The 22,980-nt window shown below is 36.4% G+C and overlaps 1 pseudogene; it reads left to right on the top strand.

Annotated features, from left to right (window-relative positions):
• The first annotated feature begins 357 nt into the window (after nucleotides 1-357).
• On the top strand, nucleotides 358-21,261 carry LOC145525204 (tubulin beta chain pseudogene; annotated as a pseudogene).
• Nucleotides 21,262-22,980: the final 1,719 nt, after the last annotated feature.

Raw genomic sequence — 22,980 nt, 5'->3', positions numbered from 1 at the left:
TCTGCTTTTTAATATGCTGTCTAGGTTCGTCAAAGCTTTTCTTCCAAGGAGCAAACGTCTTTTAATTTTGTGGCTGCAGTCACCATCTGCAGTGATTTTGGAGCCCAAGAAAATAAAGTCACTGTTTCCATTGTTTCCTCATCTATTTGTCATGAAGTGATGGGACCGGATGCCATGATCTTCATTTTTTGAATGTTGAATTTTAAGTCAGCTTTTTCACTCTTTCACTTTCAAGAGGCTCTTTAGTTCCTCTTTGCTTTCTGCCATAAGGATGGTTTCATCTGCATATCTGAGGTTATTGGGCCCTTCAAATTATGTGGTCAGCCCTGTTCACTCCTTGCAGGTAAACACCTGACGATGCAGACAGGTGAGATTGAGTTTGTGGGTTTGGTCATAATATAGCACTCATAGAGAACTTTTCTAGACTCTGAATGTTTTAACTATTAAAATTTGAAACTATTATAGACTCAGTCGTGTCTGACTCTATGTGACCTCATGGACTGTAGCCCACCAGGCTCCTTTGTCCATGGAATTCTCCAGGCAAGAACACTGGAGTGGGTTGCCATTCCCTTCTCCAGGAGATACTCTGGACCCAGGGAGTGAACCTAGGTCTCCTGCATTGCAGGCAGACTCTTTACTGTCTGGGCCACCAGGGAAGCCCCTAGTTGCTTTGAATACCAAATGCTTTGAATACCAAATACTTGGAGCTGAACTGGGGGTATTTGTGACTAGACAGTTTCAGCTTTGTCTCTCACTCCATAATCTTTTGTCACATCCTAGAACAAGAACATTGATCTCCCCTCCCCTTTCTAATTTTCTGATGTGTTATTGCCTGGTTGTTTTACCTCCTTTCCTACTCTGTAACCTTCAGTACGGAATTGGTGTGCTTTCCTATCCTTTGTATTTTTGTATTCCAAGTCTAACTTAACTGTATTATTGCAAAATAGTCTGAAAATGATCAATTCTTTCACATGTTTTGAGGTTTAATACCTAGTAAATATTTATTAAACTTACATGTAATTGTGTATTCTCAAATTTAAGGGGGCACCATTCTGTTTGACTTTGGGGATATCATTTGTTTAATTTTTGTTTTCTTAAAAGAAAGCATTTTTATTTGCATTTTGATTTACTTGATCAATCACTTACCAAGAAAAGTTTTTTAATGTCTCCCATAATGTGAAAGACAATTTGTTTTCTTTTTTTCAGGTATACCTGCCATTATTAGATTATAAAATTGAAACACAAATTTTAGTTAATAAAACAATTGATTGTCATGCAGTTTCGTATCACTGATAATATTCACTTTCCCTCCATGTTTATTTTTGTCTAATAAGTCTATCTGTGCTCCTTTATGATTGTTTTTTCCCCTACTATGATAGCTTTTTACCCCTCCCTTGGGGGTCACTGGAAGGGCTGCAATCACTGATCCCATTTCTCAGGTCTTCCCCTCTTGGCAGACATTTCATAATCACCTTTTGTCCCATGGTGCTGGGAGGCTCATCCCAGTTCAGGCAAAAATTCTTGATATTTCATTCCAGGTCTTAAGTTTTGGACCAGACCCAATCAATAATTAGAATTCTCTGGATTCTGTCTGACTATTAATACTATCCAGGAAACATTACCCCTTGTTGCTTCTTCCTAAACCTAGAATTGCACTATTACAATTATTTCCTCAAAGGTGTCTAGCCATAGAAGTTTTGTTGGAGACCTGATTTACATATTAATTACAAATTAGACAGAATATAAGTAAGGCAGCCAGTAACATTGACAAAGCATGATTTGAAAACAAGAAAAAATTTAAACAATAATTAGTATAACTAGTTGAAATCCAGTTGTAATAATTGAGAGACCAAAGGAGAATGGCTGATCCGATGATCTATTCCCAGTTTCACTGTACTGGCCGTGCATAATTAGACATGCATGGCTTAATCTTTGAGACAAGCACATGTTACTGCAAGGATCAACTCAGTAGAGAGAAAAAGATAAATATTTCGAGTTTGCTCACAAAGGTATAATTATACTCCTGATTTATGTTCACGTTCTTGTAAATCATAATTAATTTAAGGATAAACTTTTCCTTACACTTGGAAAACACAGATTTAAATCAGTAATCCTTTCAGAGGGAAACCATAAAAACTGCATATTTATTCACCTGTTTACTCAGTTCTATGTAACCAATTCTTTTTATTTACAGCTTTATGAGGTTGTCAGGTTTCCTATTAGAATTTTTAGATTTCTTAGCTACTTCAGCATTACTGAAATCAGAAAATTGTATTTATACAAAAATCCTTTTTATAGATCTTGAAGAGGAGAAAATTTTGCAAAGGCAGAGTGAAACTGTTTATAAAATGACTTAAAAAAAGACACAGTTTAAATCTGATTATAGTGCAATTGACAAAGCAATCTGGTTACTGCTGTGACATACAACACTTTCAGAAAATAGCTGGAATTATGACTGATATTATTCTACCAGGACATATTAGATCATTAGGAACTGCATATAATCTCTAGAATATCTCTACCATTTATTATATAACTTAAAATTTATTACTCATTTGATAACAACTCTTACAGTTTAATATACCAAGTGAACCTAATCAGTTTGCTAGCTCCCTTAGAGATGCCTCAGGGGCTCTTGGAAGCACCCCAAGATTAGCTAGATGTCAAAGGAACTTCATTGTAACTTGATTTGGGAAGCTTTGTCAAAGGAACATCAAGAAACATTTTAAAATATAACAGGATCACAGGTCACTGTGAAAGTTAGCCAAAGTGACAATAAAAGATTTCAAAGGCAAATGCAGATTACTTAAAAGGTAAATAAACTTAAAGTCTGTTATCAAAGGAAATTTAGCATCTTCAGAAAACTTGTCTGTTTTAATAGAGAGAAAAGCCAAATTTATACTTGGCACCAACTTACTTTAAATGTTCACTTACTCAAACTTGTTTTTAAACTTAGTCAATTCTGACTGATCATATACAAAATCCTTTTTGGGGTCCATTTTCCACAAACCTTTCATTACTTAACTTATTTTAACACAGTTTTAACCTTTAAGCTGTAGACTATCTGGAGAGATCATAAAACATATTTCTAAAGGTTCACTCAAGATTCTTATTGCATTTGTACTTTCTTTCCTCAAAAGTTTCTTTACATTGAGTTACTTTCCTTGCTGACAAATTTTCTTATTTAGCTTATATCAAATCTAGGCATAATGAAAGTATTATACTTAATATTTAATGTTGATGACTCAAGGCGTGTATTATAAAAGTAATTTAAGCCTTAATAACAAGTACAATTTAATATTGAATATTTCCCAGTTCACATGATCCTGAAATTTATTTAGTTTAATCTCTCTTGTATTTAAAATTGTTTGGTTTATAAGTGCTTTCTTTTATTTAAGCCAATTAAATAGAGCTCTTTTACAAATCAACCACAGCAATGTTATCTAAAGACAAAGACACATACAGACACACAAACAGTGAGGCCTCAGTTCTTATTTTTATTTCAATCCTGAGTCAGGTACAGCAGTATGAAACCCATCAGTCTACAAAGGAGGTTGGGTTAAAAATTGACTTCTCACAGATGGAACAAGACAGGTTCACTTGGCTAAATGGCTAAATATTAAAAAAAAAAAAAAAAAAAGCCTTTAGAGTTTCTATTACCTTGGATAAGCTGATTTTATTTTTCCCATTTTAAAATTGCATTCCAAAGGACAGCAGAGATGAGACCAGATAGGACATTTGCATCTCAAAGACATATAGAAACATAAATTTCTCCTTAGGAAGTCTTCATTTCCCTTCACAGAGGGAGCTCCCCAAATTGGAGCTAAAATTCCCCACTGTCAAATTTACCCAGGATTCCTATAGGAGAGATTATAATCAGATCTAAGGGAGTCACTGGGCCTGTTTGTTATTACAGTGTTCCTCTCCTGCCATATAAGAGTCTCCTATCTTCCATTATTCCATAGTTTAGGGGAATGTCTCTTCCAATGCCCATTCTCCTTGCAATAAGCACACTGTCCCTTCCATAGTGGTGGTTTCCCTTCCTTTAGGTCCCCTCCTTTAATGCTGCTGCCAGAAAAGCTGTTTTCTATTTTCTCGCTTCTGTCACTGTTTCCTATTGTTGAATACTTTAAAAGCTACGTCTACTGACTGAGAAGGGAATTTAATTTCCCTTGGGTTTTCTTTTGGATCACTGCATCATAAGGTGGCATTCCTCTGACTTCTTTTTCTCCTGATGTAATAGCATAAGTGCTTCTATATATGGAATTGCATCTCTCTTCCCTACTCTTCTGTAGAACATTTCTAACTGTGAGATTGTGTAATAATTGAGTGAGCCATTCAGGGGCCATCACTCTTCTGATCCTCATCTTATTATAAAAGTAAATCATATCTTTCTTAGTCATAGGCTTATGGCTATATTTTGCCTATTTATTTAATATATATCTCAAAAGGGTTTCCTTTGGGATAGATACAGTACTCCCCATTTATGTAAGTCTGATAACACTAAAACACAAAAGATATAGGCAAATTTCAGCAAAAAGTGGCACAAACAAATTGCATTGAAGCTTTCCTGGTGGCTCAGATGGTAAAGAATCCATCTTCAATGTGGAAGACCTGGGTTCAATCCCTGGGTTGGGGAGATCCCCTGGAGGAGGGCATGGGAACCCACTCCCATTCTTGCCTGGAGAATCCCCCTGGACAGAGGAGTCTTGCAGGCTATAGTCCATGTGGTCTCAAAGAGTCAGATGTGACTGAGCAACTAAGCACACACACACACACAGATGAACCAGCTTCCAACTCAGGTAAATAAGTTTACCCTACAAAACAAATGGTTCCAACTAGGAACTAGAACTTCAATGAACTATCTATCCCATTTAGATAGTCCAACTACATCTCCCGCCTCCAAGAGGGTGTCCCAATCAAATTTGACTGTCCATAAGGAAAAGCCCAAACTGAGGGAAGAATATGTTCCCAGTGTGCACACCAGAATGACCTACCCTACAAAAATCAAGCCTGTGAACATATAACACAAAAAGGCACACCAAACCTCAGACAAAAGAACCAGCTATTGAACTCGGTAGACTTAACCTATGGATCTAGTCAGTTGACTCATAGAAATTTGTCAGTTCCTTGTCTCAACTGCCAAGTGCTGGGTGAAGCTGGTGCCATTTTCAGGGTATCCTGAAGGGAAGATCCTCAGGACAAATGGTCCTGACAGGTGCTTAGGGTCTTCTCTCAATACTACGTTATTGAGGCTGGCTAGCCATGAGTGGCAAGGCTTCGGTACTGGTTGGCCAAATTTGTTACTGAATCCAAGCTCACTCTACTCACTGTACAATAGGCCAATAAATGTGGGAGATGAGGTGCTGAGGCAAGGAATATGACTTTATTCAGAGGGATGGCTGACCGAGAAAATGGCAGACAAATGTCTCAAAATAACTGTCTTGTCCAGGCCTGGATGTCAGGTTCTTTTATGGATCAGAAATGGGGGAAAGTAAGGAGACAAAGTAAAAAAGACAATTTGCAAACATCTACTAGAATGGCAAGCCTCAAGACGGGGAAGTTTAATTTCTTTTTCCTGCAATCTACAGGTGGAGAGGATTCTGATGAAAGGCACTTTAGTTTAACAGTTAGGGAGAGGGGGCCAGGATTCCCTGAGGCAGGCAATCGTGTATGCTTCATAACCAAAATGACAAAACAAGCACTAAAGCAAGAGGAACAGATTCAGCATGGAGTCAAAAGTAACCCTTCCCGGTTATATTTCTCTGATTTTAACCCTTGTTTTTGCCATTTTCGTTATTATAATTGTACATAATGACCTGCCTCAGAGAACACTACCCCCTTTGCCTGACTCTTAAACTAAACTTAGTCAGTTCAGTGCAGTCGTTCAGTTGTGTCTGACTCTTTGCGAACCCATGGACTGCAGCACGCCAGGCTTCCCTGTCCATCACCAACTTCTGGAGCATGCTCAAACTCATGTCCACCAACAATCTCATTCTCTGTTGTCCCCTTCTCCTCCTGCCTTCAGTCTTTCTCAGCATCAGGGTCTTTTCAAATGAGTCAATTCTTCATATCAGTTCAGCTCAGTTCAGTTGCTCAGTCGTGTCCGACTCTTTGCAACCCCATGAATTGCAGCACGCCAGGCCTCCCTGTCCATCACCAAACTCCGGAGTCCACTCAAACCCATGTCCATCGAGTCAGTGATGCCATCCAACCATCTCATCCTCTGTTGTTCCCTTCTCCTCCTGCCCCCAATCCTACCCAGCATTAGGGTCTTTTCCAGTGAGTCAACTCTTCACATGAGGTGGCCAAAGTATTGGAGTTTCAGCTTTAACATCAGTCCCTCCAATGAACACCTAGGACTGATCTCCTTTAGGATGGATTGATTGGATCTCCTTGCAGTCCAAGGGACTCTCAAGAGTCTTCTCCAACACCACAGTTCAAAAGCATCAATTCTTCGGCGCTCAGCTTTCTTCACCGTCCAACTCTCACATCCATACATGACCACTGGAAAAACCATAGCCTTGACTAGACGGACTTTTGTTGGCAAAGTAATGTCTCTGCTTTTAAATATGCTATCGAGGTTGGCCATAACCTTCCTTCCAGGTGTAAGCGTCTTTTAATTTCATGGCTGCAATCACCATCAGCAGTGATTTTGGAGCCCAAAAAAATAAAGTCTGACACTGTTTCCACTGTTTCCCCATCTATTTCCCATGAAGTGATGGGACCAGATGCCATGATCTTAGTTTTCTGAATGTTGAGCTTTAAGCCAACTTTTTCACTCTCTTCTTTCACTTTCATCAAGAGGCTCTTTAGTTCTTCTTCTCTTTCTGCCATAAGGGTGGTGTCATCTGCATATCTGAGGTTATTGATATTTCTCCCGGCAATCTTGATTCCAGCTTGTGTTTCTTCTAGCCCAGCGTTTCTCATGATGTACTCTGCATGTAAGTTAAATAAGCATGGTGACAATATATAGCCTTGACATACTCCTTTTCCTATTTGGAGCTTCAGCTTCAGCATCAGTCCTTCCAATGAATATTCAGGGCTGATTTCCTTTAGGATTGACTGGTTTGATCTCCTTGCAGTCCAAGGGACTCTCAAGAGTCTTTTCCAACACCACAGTTCAAAAGCATCAATTCTTTGGTGCTCAGCTTTCTCCATGGTCCAACTCTCACATCCATACATGACTATTGGAAAAACCATAGCCTTGACCAGACACACTGTTTTCAATAGTTGCTCATAATTTGTGTACATTCTTAGCTGATACCTGATTTTTTTCTAACGAATCCACTTCCTTTTCATCCCACTCCATTTGGAATTTTTACTCTTTTTTTTTTTTTTTTTTAACATATCCTATCATACGGCCAGGAGGAGAATTCTTGTTCATCTGTACTTCCATCACGTTTTCCAAACGCTGATATTACAACTCCAAACAAAGTCCTCACCTTGGAACCCTTTGAACTTGTCATCATCAACATCATCATCATCATCTTGTGTGCCTGATACCAATCTAGGGGAAAAAAGTCTAAGAACTTTGCACATACTCATTCACTTACTACTAGAAAATTATTACTACTACTGTGCCCATTTTGTAAATGCAGATTCTGAGATATAGAGTGAGTAAATAATGTGGTCGGGTGAGTATTTGATGAACTTAGGATTTGAATCTAGAAAATCTGTTTCCAGGGTCCATGTTCATAATAACTATTTTATGTGTTTTACCTCCCAATGTTCTGCTCTTTTGATTTCTAATATTAAGCTAATATTTCATGATCTGGTTCACCAGCTTCCTCTTAAAACTAACTTCTGCCATAATTACATAAATTTTAAAATATATTGGATCATCATGGACACTAGGCTAGTGTCCATTAATGTTTCTTCAGTATCAGTCATTTTCACTTCCATTCCACTTCAACTGCATATTCTGAAATGTCCAGCCTAGACCATTTTTGGGGCTTCCATCTCTGAAAATTTTAAATGTGTTTTGCTATATTTTCAACTTTTTCAATATCTTATTCATAAAGCACCTGTTTTTTGAGGGAGATCTCTAAATGGAAAGGCCTCATAATCTCTCTGTGCCTCAGTTTCCTCACTTGTACATGAATGCTCTTTCTCCAAATATTTTATAACTTCAGTAAGATAGTATATGTAAAGCTGTACCATAATCCAGAGAATGGTTCTGATTAAAAACCTGAATTGTATTCCTCATTAAATGGTAAATTCTCTCCTAGCACTTCAGTTGTATTTTTTAAAGCATCATTTGTATTTTTAAAGTCTAATTTAGCTATTCAATATTCCTTATTTATTCTTATTGAAATATAGCTGGGGTACAATATTGTTAGTTTCAGGTGTACAACATAGGAATTCAATATTTAAATACATTATGAAGTGATAATAAGCCTAGTAACCATCTGTTCCAGTACAAGCTTATTACAGTATTATTGATCATATTCTTTATGCTGTTTAATACATCCCCTTAACTTATTTATTTGTGCCTTGTTCTTGTCTTCATTTACTGATTAATTGTTTTCTTGTAAGATTACTATTCCTTGTAATTATTTGATTTATATAATTAACTTGCTTATTGTCTTACACTGCAAGTAGAAAATGCTAAATAGCTGTGGTTGTGTTCTGTGTGGTGCATCTGGGTTTCAGGAATAGATTAGTGATTTAATATTTCTACCTGTACTTGGAAAAATGACAAAGCAATTCTTGACTAATAAAGGAAATGACCTTGTGTATGATTTTTTGTATTAATCAGAGAAGACAATCATGGGTTTCATAGCAAATATTTAACAACTTGAGAAGTATGAAATGTATGCCCAGAGTGAAAATTGTTCTTGCAATCAGGTCAAATATTTATAGCAAATATATCTTAATATTTAAACATAGTTTAAAATTTTTATATTTATAACCTATGTATACTTGTAAAACTTAATCCCTGAAGTTAACTAAATACCATTAAGAGAAATAATCAACTACATTTTACTTGATTTTATGTGGCATACCATAGGTCTATTTAAAAATATCAACATAGATATAAAATGTACTTTTTAGATCAAAAAAGTTTGCAGACCACTGTGGTTAAATTATACTGGCAAATAAAAGCCCAAATTAACCTCAAAAAATCAACATAGATAATCTGCCAGTTTATACTACAATTTTAAAATACTAATTAGATTTGATGCCTGTTAAATTACATACAGTCCAACTAACAGCAAATTTTGGTAAATACAATATATATGGAGAGAATTTAATGTCTAACTGACTTATTTATCATAGAATTTTACTCTAACTCTATAAAAGATACTAGCCATTTCAAAGCAGAAAAGGAATGTGAAGTGGCAGAAAGTTTGAATAAAATGGAAAAAATGTTTTCACCAATTACCAGCTCAACCATTTAATCTACAAGCATTCATACCAAGGTTTAATGTCTGTTGAATTTGTCAAGTCATTTTATGAATCCAGCCCCTCAGCTGAAATGTTCTTAAAAGTACTCTGGAGGTGCTGGAAGCATGCGCATTTTATCTCTCTATCCACTTATTTATCTATTGTGTCTATGGGGAGACTTGGTCCTTTACTTTGTAGGTGGTTTTATTTTGTGATGGAAGATAAAAAGACAGTCTAAGCAGCATATTCTACTCTTCCCTGAGGAAAAAACTAAACTGATTAAAATCTTATCTACTGTATTTTAAAGAGTGTCACTTTTTTTGTTTGTTTTGCTATTCGTACAGCATTGTGGACATACCTAAAACACACAAACAAACCAAAAACTACTTGGTGATTGGCTTTATTTTTATAAAATGTATTTTCTTTAATGCTTTATTTCTACAGTTAAAGGTCCAGTTTGTTCTTAGTGTAACTTAAAATCAGTTCAGTTCGGTCATTCAGTTGTGTCTGACTCTTTGTGACCCCATGAATTGCAGCATGCCAGGCCTCTCTGTCCATCGCCAACTCCCGGAGTCTACCCAAACCCATCGAGTCAGTGATGCCATCCAACCATCTCATCCTCTGTCATCCCCTTCTCCTCCTGCCCCCAATCCTACCCTGCATTAGGGTCTTTTCCAGTGAGTCAACTCTTTGCATCAGGTGGCCAAAGTATTGGAGTTTCAGCTTCAACATCAGTCCTTCCAATGAACACCCAGGATTGATCTCCTTTAGGATGGACTGGTTGGATCTCCTTGCAGTCCAAGGGACTCTCAAGAGTCTTCTCCAACACCACAGTTCAAAAGCATCAATTCTTCGGTGCTCAGCTTTCTTCACCGTCCAACTCTCACATCCATACATGACCACTGGAAAAACCATAGCCTTGACTAGACGGACTTTTGTTGGCAAAGTAATGTCTCCTTTAAATATGCTATTGAGGTTGGCCATAACCTTCCTTCCAGGAGTAAGCGTCTTTTAATTTCATGGCTGCAATCACCATCAGCAGTGATTTTGGAGCCCAAAAAAATAAATTCTGACACTGTTTCCCCATAGTTCAACTAATAATACCTCATTGTTGCTGATGTCAGTGACATTGAAAGTAGGATCTCAATATGTTTTTCTTTTCACTATTAATTAATACATTAAATCTGAATTCCAAGAAAGTGTATATCCTATTGCAAAGAAGGAATTTGCATTCAAGTAAGACATGCATAAAACTGTTAAAATTGAGTCCACATATTTCTATACATTTTACTTCTATCAAAGTTAGAACAATTTTAGGCTTAAATTGATTTTCTAATCTTCTGATAAAATGGTAAGCAGTTTAATCAGGTCTGTGGTCAGGCAGAAACCCCTATCTGTAATCAGATGTTGCTGTTTTTGCCTTTGACTTTGAGACTCATCTATTAATAGTTTGTTTGGAGTTGAATACAATTGCATTAGCTTCAAGCATTAATTTTGGATTAACATATAAACATACATGGCAGCCTGAGTGTAGAGTGTGGGTTTCCCTTGTGGCTCAGCTGGTAAAGAATCTGCCTGCCATGCGGGAGATCTGAGTTCAATCCCTGGATTGGGAGGATCCCCTACAGAAGAGAAAGGCTACCCACTCCAGCATTCTGGCCTGGAGAATTCCATGTACTGCAAAGTTCATGGGGTCTCAAAGAGTCAGACACGACTGAGCAACTTTCACTTCACTTTCACTTGAGAGTATAGATATTTCTGACAGTACGTAAATCAATCTGATATTTCTGTTAATACAGTGGTCATGAGTAAATACCAAATGCAATATGTAATGTTGTATATTTAAATTATTCTGGACATTACTATTTGTGAACTTCAGTGCTCACAAAAATAATACTGCTATACTCTCAGCTTCTTGGTGTTTTGGGAGGACAATATCCTGCTATACTTCCTTTGGAAATTTCTTTTGGAAATTTGCAATTGCTTGCAAAATGCAGTGAAAAGAGCAGTTTGAACCTAAATCACCTTTAAGGATATTTGTAAGCAACTTATTAAAACTGTTACCCACAGCACGAGGAAAACTTAGAGTTTTTGCTGTTGTATATAATCATTTTTTGAAAAAGATTTCAGTATTAAATATGTTTAAAACTGGAATTAAAAAAAAAAGTAGCCAATGTTCTGAAGGCAAATAATTTGTAACAAAACAGAATAAATTGCTTAATGAAAAAATTTGTGTGTGTGCTAAGTCACTTCAGTCATGTCTGATTCTTTGTGACTCTCTGAGCTGTAGCCCAACAGGCACCTCTGTCCATTGGATTCTCCAGGCAAGGATACTGTAGTGGGCTGCCATGCCCTCCTACAGGGGATCTTCCCAACCCTGGGATTGAACCCATGTCTCTTGTGTCTCCTGCTTTGGCAGGTGGGTTCTTTACCACTAGCAGCACCTGGGAAGCCTGTCCGTATATATGCAAATATATGTCAATATTTTGAGGGGAAGAACTGGTCTGAGTTTTCCATCACTAGTATCAACTTCTTCAATTTCCTACCTATACTTGCAAGAAAATCAAGATTTATTATGTATTCCAGGATTCATTGTTCTTCACTGCTTTTTTCCTTAAATACTTTTTGAAAGTGAAAGTTAGCTGCTCAGTCATGTCCCACTCTGCGCGATCCCATGGGCTGTAACCTTCCAGGCTCCTCCATCCATGGGATTCTCCAGGCAAGAAAATTGGAATGGGTTGCCATTTCCTTCTCCAGGTGATCTCCCTGACTCGGGCACTGAACCTAGGTCTCCAAAATTGCAGGCAGATTCTTTACCATCTAAACCACCAGGGAAGCCCCTAAATCCTTTTTACTGTCTGGTTTATTTTTTAATTTAAGACAAGGTGTTGAAGGAGATTTCATTTTTAGTCAGAACTTCATTTACCAACTATACATAAGTGATTCTCAAATTTATGTCTTCACCCCTGAGTTTTCTTTTGGCTTCCATACTTATACAGTCAGTAGATTCCTTCAAGTTATCTCTAAAATATCTCAACAGTACCTCACATTCACTGTAGCCAAAGCTATGCCGGAAATATCGAGCCTGTTTCTCACCTTAGTGACAGTGTCCCTAACCAACTCTTGTTCAAGTCAGAAACCTTATAATCTTGATGATGACCTTCTCATAGAACAACCAGCCTATCATCAAGTCTACATTATATAACTTGCTAATATCTCTTGAATATCTCTTGAATAGTTAATGTCTTTCCCCTTATGGTACCACTACACTAGCCCAATGTTTCATCAAGGCAAATCTCCTGCTAAAGCTAATGGCCTCCTGTTTAGTTCCTTCATACCTACATGTCTTATCCAATGTAGTTGCCACACTCCAGCCACAGAGACCACATCAAAAATGCAAATCTGAGCTTGCCATTGCACTCCTCTTTTAATTCTTCCAATCTTTCCATGGTTCATGGAATAAAGAGTCAAACCTTACAATGGTTTCAAAATCCTGTATCATTTAGGCAATTTGAGTCTATTTTCCATGTGCTCTTTGTTTTAGACACAAAAACCTCTTAGCATTTTTTTTCAAAAATGCTGTAACCATTGCCATTTCCTATCCCTGTAAAACTGCTGCATCCTCTGTGTAGATGATACTCTACTTTTTTTTCTTCATTAATTTCCATTTAACCTTCAGTTCACTGTTCCCTTTTACTTTCTTTAAGGGGCCTTCTCTAAGGCTAGGACTAAAATATTCCAGAGCCCTTGGTTTTATGGCCACATAGATCCCTATGCTTTTCTCTCAAAGCACTTAACTATAATTTACAATTTACAATTTGACATTATCTAATTACTTTCTGTTTACCACACATGGTTCTAAGTTTTATATGGCCTGGAGTCATATCTATGTTTTCCACCACTGAATTTTTTGGCTATAATTAATTGCCTGGAAATCAACAAATATATGTATTTTGCTTCAAAAATAATTTTAAAGTTTTACTAATTTGGGATCTGTTAACAGTTACCCACATACCATGATACACATAATGTAAGAGACTGTGTTTCTGAAATTGGATGTGTGAACCCCTAAATAAATAACCTAGAGAATCATCATTATGAAATTACACACCTGTGATTATACCAAGCCAGAATATAAGCAAATGATTTTCTCTTTTCTTTCACATTGCTTCTTCCTAAAATCATTGCTTATAATCTTTAGGTCAGAACAGATCCCTATGTCCCTGTAAAAGTTATCATTTTGCATCTGGTCTGTTTCTTCCATTTAATTTTCAAAATGGAAATATTTTATGTAAAAAAAAGAGGAGAGGAAGAAAGCAGTTGAAGAGCTGAGAAAGAATGATAAAGGCAGGTTCCAAATTGTGCACTTGATTAATATTCTTGTGAGATATCCTCCTAAATAATCAGATCCCAAACCAATTTTCTACATGAACTAAATAGTGAAGGTCATAGGAAATGTCCTTAAAGCTCCACTCCTTTCTCATAGTAGTAAAAAGAGGGCAGTGCATTGTGATGCAGATTTGCTGCAGTGTTCAGCCTAGTTCTCTAGCAGACCGTTTCCCATGAATATCATTATCCTGCCCATAAAAAGAAGCACAGGTAGTAATGGGCAAAACACCGCCCACAGGAAGATGAAAAGCCCTCCCAGATAGCAAGCTTGAACACCTGACATTTGAATGTTTTGGAATTACCAACAGGTGCAGGGAAGCAAGACAATAAAGATATTAGGTTATGGCTTAAGGAATTAGGAAGAGAGTTTAGTATTACCACTGAGAGATATTGAACTGAGCTTGGTATTTGGCAAAGGTTATACATTTGAGAGCTACAATAAAATATGAAAGGTTGTGGAAATGAGTGTACTAATCAAAACTGGTATGAGAACACGTCTTAAAGGTCTTTCTTTAAAAAAATGCAACATACAGTAAATGAGGCAGTTTCATAGCATTATGTTCTTCCAAAAATAAAGTCTTAAAGTGAAAATGTATGTACTTTATAGCATTCAGCATATATGATACTAGGCATTATTTTAATACTAAGTATTCTCAAAATGAAAGTGGATGCAATTTTAATTAATAACTGAACTGCTTTGAATTTATTTATGCAATCTAACGTGAACTATATATTAAATGATAAGGACTACTAATAAATCACTTTTGCTTTCAAAAGAAAAATAAAGTTCAGATCTAAAATCTAGGAATTCTGAATGAATAATAAACATACAAGAGTCAGACTTACATTTTATATAATTTTAATGAGAAATATGCCAAGATAAACATTCTATATTTAATATTTTGTCATTGTAACCATTCTAAGTCATTAACATCAAACAAGAATATTAATTTTGAAGCAAATGTGCTTTATTGGTATTAAGAAATCAGTGATTATTTGTTACTTATTTTAAACTTCAAATGTTTAAAGTGATCATGAATTATTCTGACTTTAAAAAATGTCACAATTGTTTGGATAATAAAAGAACAATTATAAACTCTGGACAAAATAGAAAATAAAACAACTTGAGGTCTCTAGTGAGTGAATAAATACAGGGAAAATTTGGAGAAATTCAGTCTGAAAGTAAGTGACACATATGAATGTATTTCCTGTTTGAGGTCACAGAGTGGCTGAACTGCCAACCAGAAATACAGCTATATTTCTAGAAATAAGAACCAAGGGAAGGAGCCTCAGAGAACAAAGGTCATCAGAAGGTGACCAGCAAACTCTGGGAAGAAAAGAATCAGAGAAAGAAACTCCATATTCTGTATATAAGTTCCCTGAGATTGTGTACTTGTGCAGAAACAAACAAAAAATCTGAAAGCAGTCTGATTTGAGATCTGAGCTCACCAAAGACATAGCAGGTTTTTGGTCCAACCTAAATTTTGCTAGACAAAACATTAACTAGCTTCAGAACAATGTAAGATAATTGTAAAATGATTCAGAATATCCACAATACAAGGTTCCCAGTGTCCAGGATAAAATCCCAAATCACCTGACATTTAAAAAGCTGAATAAATGGAAGTTTTTTCTTGAGAAAGTGAAGAGCAGCAGAGGAAAAACTACTGAGATATGAGTTTGTCAAAAACGTCAAAGCAGTTTTTAATACTTGTAATTGATACAAATGAACTAAATATAGAAAAAAATTTCAACAAATAAGTAGAAAATATTTTTAAAAGAAAAATTTAGAATGGAAAAATATAGTCTCTGAAGTGAAATATTGAGAAGGAAGTCTTACTGGCAGAAAGAAGATGTCAGAGGAGAGATTCAGGAAGTTTGAAGACAGATTAATAGAGGTAATATTATCCAATTTGAAGAAGAGAGGAAAAAATCAATGAATAAAATTGTCAATGGCCTTGAGACATGTGGCATACTTTTACCCAAGAAACTTTGACCGTTTTTATTAATTGAAATGACAAAGGTGAATGAGAGAACTAAACAAATAAAATGTTTACACCAACAATTGTTGGATATCCCCCAAATTAGAAAAAAACATAGATTTATAGATTCAATAAGTTCATCAAGATCCAAACAGGATAAATAGAAACACACACACACACACACACATACACACACACAGACCAAGCACCTCAAAGTTAAACTACTAAAAGCCAACATTAATAGAAATGCCAGAAATCAAGTAGAAAAAGAATATACATTAAATATAGATGGGGCTTCCCTGATAGCTCAGTTGATAAAGAATCCTCCTGCAATGCAGGAGACCCTGGTTTGATTCCTGGTTCGGGACGATCCCCTGGAGAAGGGAAAGGCTACCCACTCCAGTATTCTGGCCTGGAAATTCCATGGACTGTATAGTCCATGGGATCGGAAAGAGTAGGACACGAGTGAGTGACTTTCATTTTCAAATATACATGAACAATTATTAGAATGATTTTTGGCATTTCTTAGGCCAAAAGAGAGTGAAGAAATATTTTTATGATTAAAACAAATAAAGAACAAAGGTGAAACATATTCTAATATAGACAATCTAAGAGAAATTAATAATCCAAATAAGAGAGAGAAATGTTAAATTCTTATAATTTAATTAATTATTCCAGATAAAAGCTTCAATTATTAAGAACAAATAAAGAACATAATAAATGGTGAATATCTGAGTGAACATATATGTATAAATTATGTATACATAAGCATATTTATACATATACCAACCAAATGTATATGAAATGAATATATATATATGTATATTTAAAATTATACCAATCAAAGTAAAGCACACTTTTTAAAACAAATAACAGGTCCATTCTAAAGTTGATAAAAAGATAAATTTGCAAAATAAATTTAAAATAAATGAACAAACTTGGTAGGAAAAGCAATACCCAATTTTAGAATATAAATTTATAGTCATCAAAACTCTGGGTTCACAGGTTTTCTCTGAAAGGGAGCAGACAGTGAGTACTTTAGCATTTGCAGTCTCTATATATTGTCTTTTCACAATTACGATGGTAGAGTTCTGCCACTGTAGAATGAAAGCTGCATAGATAATTATCTAAACAAATAGGATTGCTTAGCTGTAATAGAACTTTATAAAAATTGGCAGCAGCAGGCCCAATTTCCTTGTGGGCTATGGTTTACTGACCCTGATCAAGACTGTGGAATTTGTCAAAAGGCTAAACTTATACATTGGTAGAACAAAATAAAGTCCATAATAGATCTGCTGATATGGTCAGTTTTCAACAAAGGTGCTATATTAATTCATTGATGAACTTTTGATAGTTGTTTCTTGATGTAGTTATAATTTTAATTTCCTAAGTAATGATGTTGAAAATATTTTGTCTTTAAGCAATTTATTAAAGTGCTAAAATCTACTTTTGATGAAAATTTTAAAAGTCTGGCAGAGCAAAGACTTGATGCAAATGTGGAGCACTATAAAACTCTTGTATATTGATGATTAGAGTGTAAATTACACATGATTTTAGAAATTGATTTAGAAATTTCTTAAAATGTTCAACAAACACCTACCATATAATCCAATAATTTTAACCCTAATTATTTACACAAGGGAAATAAGAAAATTCCAAGCAAAGACTTACACATGAATGTTCACAGATTTCTTCTAATAGCCCAGCTTGGAAAAAATCTTGTGTGTATGGATTGATGAATAGATTAAACCAGCTATGACATCTCCATACAATTAAATAATACCCAACAAATGTTGTTGTTGCTGTTTTAGTCATTAAGTCGTTTTTGACTCTTTTGCAACCCCATGGCCTCTAGCCTGATAGGCTCTTCTGTCTGCGGGATTTCCCAGCTAAGAATACTGGAGTGGGTTGCCATTGCCTTCCCCGGGGGATCTTCCCAAACTGGGGTCTGAGTCTGAGGCTTCTGCATTGGCAGGCGAATTCTTTACCACTGAGCCACCAATATACAGAAGTAAAAAGTAACAAACCTCTGAAACAAACAACAACAGAAATGACTGTCAAAACCACTACACTGACTGAAAAAATTTAGATATATAAAAAATTTTAGAGAATGCCATCTATCTACAGTGATCGAAAACAAGTGTAGTTGCTTATGATTGAGGACAGAAGGAATGATGAACTCTAATGAGGAATAAGGGATCTTTTAGGCATAATAGAAATGTTCTGTATTTTGATTCTGGTGGTGGTGATTTTATAGAAGTATGTGATTTAAAAAACTCATCACATTTTTAATGGTAAACATATGTGGTTTACCATACGCAATTCACATCTCAGCGAAGTTCATATAAGCAAAAATTGTATAATAAACATATTATTATATTATTTACTTGTAGTCTAATTAAAGGAGATGTTTGTAATGTAACAATGCAATATAAAAAACTGTTTGTAATTTATTCTGTTTCAGTATTTTTAAGAACTTTTGTGGAATAACAGCCTAACAACTTATAGTGAGATGAAATCCTTCATGCTAAAATTCTAAGACTGGCCTTGGGTGGTGATTTCATTGATAACAAAGAAGCTCTATTTTTGTAACAGTCAGAGTTCATTCAGTAAGAGAAATCACATAGTAGTTTGAAAAAAGGAATATTTAGTATAAAGATTATTTGATCTTTAGCAAAGAATTGGACTAACTAGTAACATGATTGCCAACCAGGATAAAGAGAATATAGGACTAGCAGTTGTGAGGATAAAGAGTAACAGGATCTGATGGTAAGAATATCCTTACTTCATGACCTTAAATGACAGATAAAAACAATAAAGTAATATGCCAAATGCCAATAAATAAAACACAGCCTAATTTGGTTTTACATGTAACTTTATCTTGATGGATTAACAACTAGTCTTAATCCTTTATTTATTGTTTTGCCATAAACAGAGCAGACACCTGACAACAGTGTCTGACATAAATTTATGCACAAACAACTTTCTTTCTAGTTTTTCTACTTGTAGCTGATTCCATTTTCATATGCAGTCTTTATAGTGTTTTATATTACTTTCCTCAAAGAAATGGAGAAGAAAATGGCAACCCACTCCAATATTCTAGCCTAGAGAATTCCATGGACAGGGGAGCCTTGTGGGCTGCAGTCCATAGGGTTGCAAAGAATCAGACACAACTGAGCAACTAGTACACCTCAAAGAAAAAAGATATTTTTTGATTACACATTATTTTCTATACTACAGAAAAGTTACCTGCTTTTCTGTAGTTACAGAATACAGCTGTCCTCAAGAGATCATCTAATATGATCATGCATCCTTACATCACATAGCTGATTCTATTGAAGTTTTGAAGCACAACAGTATTTCTTATTCTGTAACAGTTCAGTCTCCTAAATGGATTTCCTATTTTCCATTACTCTGTTTCATCTTAAACCTAGTGTCTCATAATCCAATTTGTGTATGTTACTAGACCTTATTGCTTCATGTTCATTGGGATCAATACTTGGCTGATTGAGGTAAAGCATTGACAATAGAAGATCATTAGCAAAATTATACTATAGATCATTAATGTTGTTTTTTTAATTTAAAACATTAAAAAGTATATTTCTTCAATATCTTTTATATAGAGCCAATTTTCCCCTAGGTATAATCTTAATAATGACTAACATTCATCATCATTGATTTATACAGTAAACCCATGGAACCTCACCTACAGTATTCAGCTGGGTTCTCTAAGCTAAGATTAATTCTAAAGATGATGGCAAAGTGATCTGAATTCATTATAATTCTATATGCTCATCATTTTTCTCTAATATTTTATGTCTTTTTCTATTCTTTTTAAAAAGTTGTTTATTTAATTTTGGCCATGCCAGGTCTTTGTTGGAGTGCACAGGCTTTCTCTATCTGCAGGGACATGGAGCTACCCTCTGGTTGCGGTGCACTGGGTTCTCATTGTGGTGGCTTCTCTTGCTGCAGAGCAGGGCCTCAGCACTTGGGGTACTCAGGCTTAGCTGCTGCTTGGCATGTGGGATCCTCCCAGATCAGGGATTGCACCCATGTCCCCTGCATTGCACGGTGGATTCTTAACCACTGGACCACCAGGGAAGCCCTTTTTCTATTCTTCAATGTAGTTATATTTTAGTAACTTACCTTTGTGAAGTAAATACAGAGTTAGTAGAATTTACAAAACTTGCAGAATCAAATAAATGATCATATTGTTTTTTCATTTCTTCTGTTGGCTTCTGTAATACATGCTACATGCATGGCTCCTACCCTGGGCTTCACACTGAGTTTCTCAGACTTTGTTGGTTTGTTTGGCACACACGGAAGGTTTGTGGCATCAACCGTTTTTCCAACAACATTGTTGCATAGTCTCGGTGTCAGATTTTGGCAATTTTCTTAATATTTCCACCTTTGCCATTATCATATTTGTCGCCGTCATCTGTCTGCAGACCTTGCCCGAGGTGTCACCGATGGTAGAGCCCTACGGTGCGCTCTCTCATTCCACACAGAGGAGACCTGTTGCGTTGATAATGAGGCCCATCTGCTACAGGAACCTAAAGCTGACCACACCACTTGTGCTTCCCAGGCCAGCTCAATGCTGATCTGTGAGAGCCAGATATGAGCATGGTGCCCTTCCCTTGCCTGCATGTCTTCATACCTGTCTGCACCCCACTGACCAGCAGGGGCAGCCAGCAAAACCGGGTCCTCAAGGTGCCTGAGCTCTCACCAGATGTTCCACCCGAAGAACTCAATGGCCATCTGTGACTCCCAGCATGGTTACTGCCTGACCTTGGCTGCTAGGTGCAGGGGAAGCATGTCCATGCAGGTGGGCAGGCAAACACTTAACTCCAAAACAAGAACAGCAGCTATTATTTACAAAACAGACTTACAGGCATAGAAAACAAACTTATGGTTACAAAGGGGAAAGGAGAGGAGGGGTAAGTTTGGAATTTGGGGTTAACAGATACTACTATGTATAAAATAGATTAGCAACAAGGACGTGCTGTATACCACAGGAAACTATATCTAGTATCTTGTAATAATCTATAATGTAAAATAATCTAAAAAGAATATACATATATGTGTGTATGATTCACTTCGCTATACACCTGAAACACTGTACATCAACTATACTTCAATTTAAAATGATAAAGTAAAAAGAAAGAACTGCAGGTATTTTTGTCAAGTAAATCCCCGACTATGTGAAAGCAGCTGTCTGTGACATCCCACCCCAGGGATATAAAAGTCCACCACCTTCATTGGCAATAGCCCTGCCACCCTGAGGTGTTCAAGCATATTCCTGAGAAGTTCATAATCACGTGCAGAGTAAGGTGCACTGGTGCATCAGCAAGGGTTGGATGACACGAATCTCCCCCAGGCTGACATGAACGACTTGGTGTCCAAGTACCAGCAGTACAAGGATACTGTGACCAAGGAGAAGGACAAGCTGTTTTATTTTATAAAATTGCCACAGCCACCCAATCTTCAGCAACCACCACCCTGATCATCCAGCAGCCACCAACATCAAGGCGACGGGCTCCACCAGCAATTTTATTATGACACACTGAAAGTTCAGATGATGGTCAGCTTTTTTAGCAAATGTTAAAAATATTTTTTCTTGTTTTAATTAATTAATTAATCAATTTGGCAGCCTCAAGTCTTAGTTGCTGCATTCAGGATCTTTGTTGCATTATGTGGGAACTTTTGTTGCAGCAAAAGGTTGCAGTCCAACCTTTTGTTGGACTTCCTAGCTGTGGTGTGAGGGCTCAGCAGCTGTGGCTCACGGAGTCAGTTGCTCCATGGCGTGTGGGATCTTAGTTCCCTGACTAGGGATCACACCTGTGCCCTCTGCATTGCAAGTTGGCTTCCTAACCACTGGATCACCAGGCTGCTGCTGCTGCTAAGTCGCGTCAGTCGTGTCCGAATCCGTGCGACCCCATAGACGGCAGCCCACCAGGCTCCGCTGTCCTCGGGATTCTCCAAGCAAGAATACTGGAGTGGGTTGCCATTTCCTTCTCCAGGATCACCAGGCAAATCCCAGCAAAGTGTTTTTTAAATTAAGGTATGCGCATTTGTTTTTAGACATAATGCTACTGCATAGGCTATTAGTGTAAATATAACTTTTATATTCAGTGGGAACCCCCAAAATCATGTGGCACATTTTATTGTGGGATTCATTTTATTGCAGTGATCTGGAATCTAACCTGCAACATCTCCAAGGTATGCCTATATTTCTTTAAATTAATTAGTGCTATTATAAATACAACTAACATAAATGAATCAAACAAAATAAAATCAGAATGAGCATATATTTCATCAGATAAAGTTGTTCCTTAGCAAGTTGTTCCTTAGTTGTTCCTAGTAAATAGCCTAGTAAATGTCACCATTAAGTACCAGTCAACACCATGGAATTTTCCAGGCAAGATACTGGAGTGCATTGCCATTTCATTCTCCAGGGGATCTTCCCGACCTAGGGATCCAACCCAGGTCTCTGCACTGCAGGAAGATTCTTTACCGCTTGAGTCACAGGTGGTAAAGGCACAATACAGAAAATAAATTAATAATAGTAAAAGTGACAAAGTATTTTGTGTTAAAATTGTTTTTGAGAGTTTCTACTTACTTACTCTTCTGGTTCCAATGTACACTAACAACATTGATCACTTACATATTTAATGGATCTCTGCAAATATATGCAATATAAAGACGTGGCATGCTTTATTGAAAAAAAAAAACACCAACTTCAGAAATATTTACAGAACTGTACACCTATGTAATCATTTACTCAACCATGGATTTAATCTCTTCTTTTACACTGGACAGTATGCTAACTCTTATAATCAGAAGGATGGAAGAGCTCAAATTCTGGGTGCATTCAAGTCCAGTTTCACTTACTAAATTAGTGATTTGAAATAAGGTCACTTTCTTATTCTAATTTCCTTCTGTAAGATGGAAAGTATACATTGATCTGATGAAAACAAAATGAGTTAGCATGAGGATGAACCTCTCACAAATAGTAATATAAATAATTGTTTACAATACCTGTTTCTGTCAACACAGTTTTTTTTTAATAATACTTAAAGTAGGTAAGAAAAAGGAGAGAGAGATAAAAGAAAACAGAGAGATAAGGATAATTTCAAACTATATTCAGGCTTGAGAGACACTGACCAAATAAGAAGAGGAAAAATCTTGAGGTTTCTGAAGTAGAACAGGGGGAGTCAGTATA

The sequence above is a fragment of the Giraffa tippelskirchi genome, chromosome 11, assembly GCF_054371585.1.
Source record: "Giraffa tippelskirchi isolate mGirTip1 chromosome 11, T2T-mGirTip1v1.2.pri, whole genome shotgun sequence".
Lineage (NCBI taxonomy): Eukaryota > Metazoa > Chordata > Mammalia > Artiodactyla > Giraffidae > Giraffa > Giraffa tippelskirchi.
This window is presented reverse-complemented; position numbering and strand designations above follow the sequence as displayed.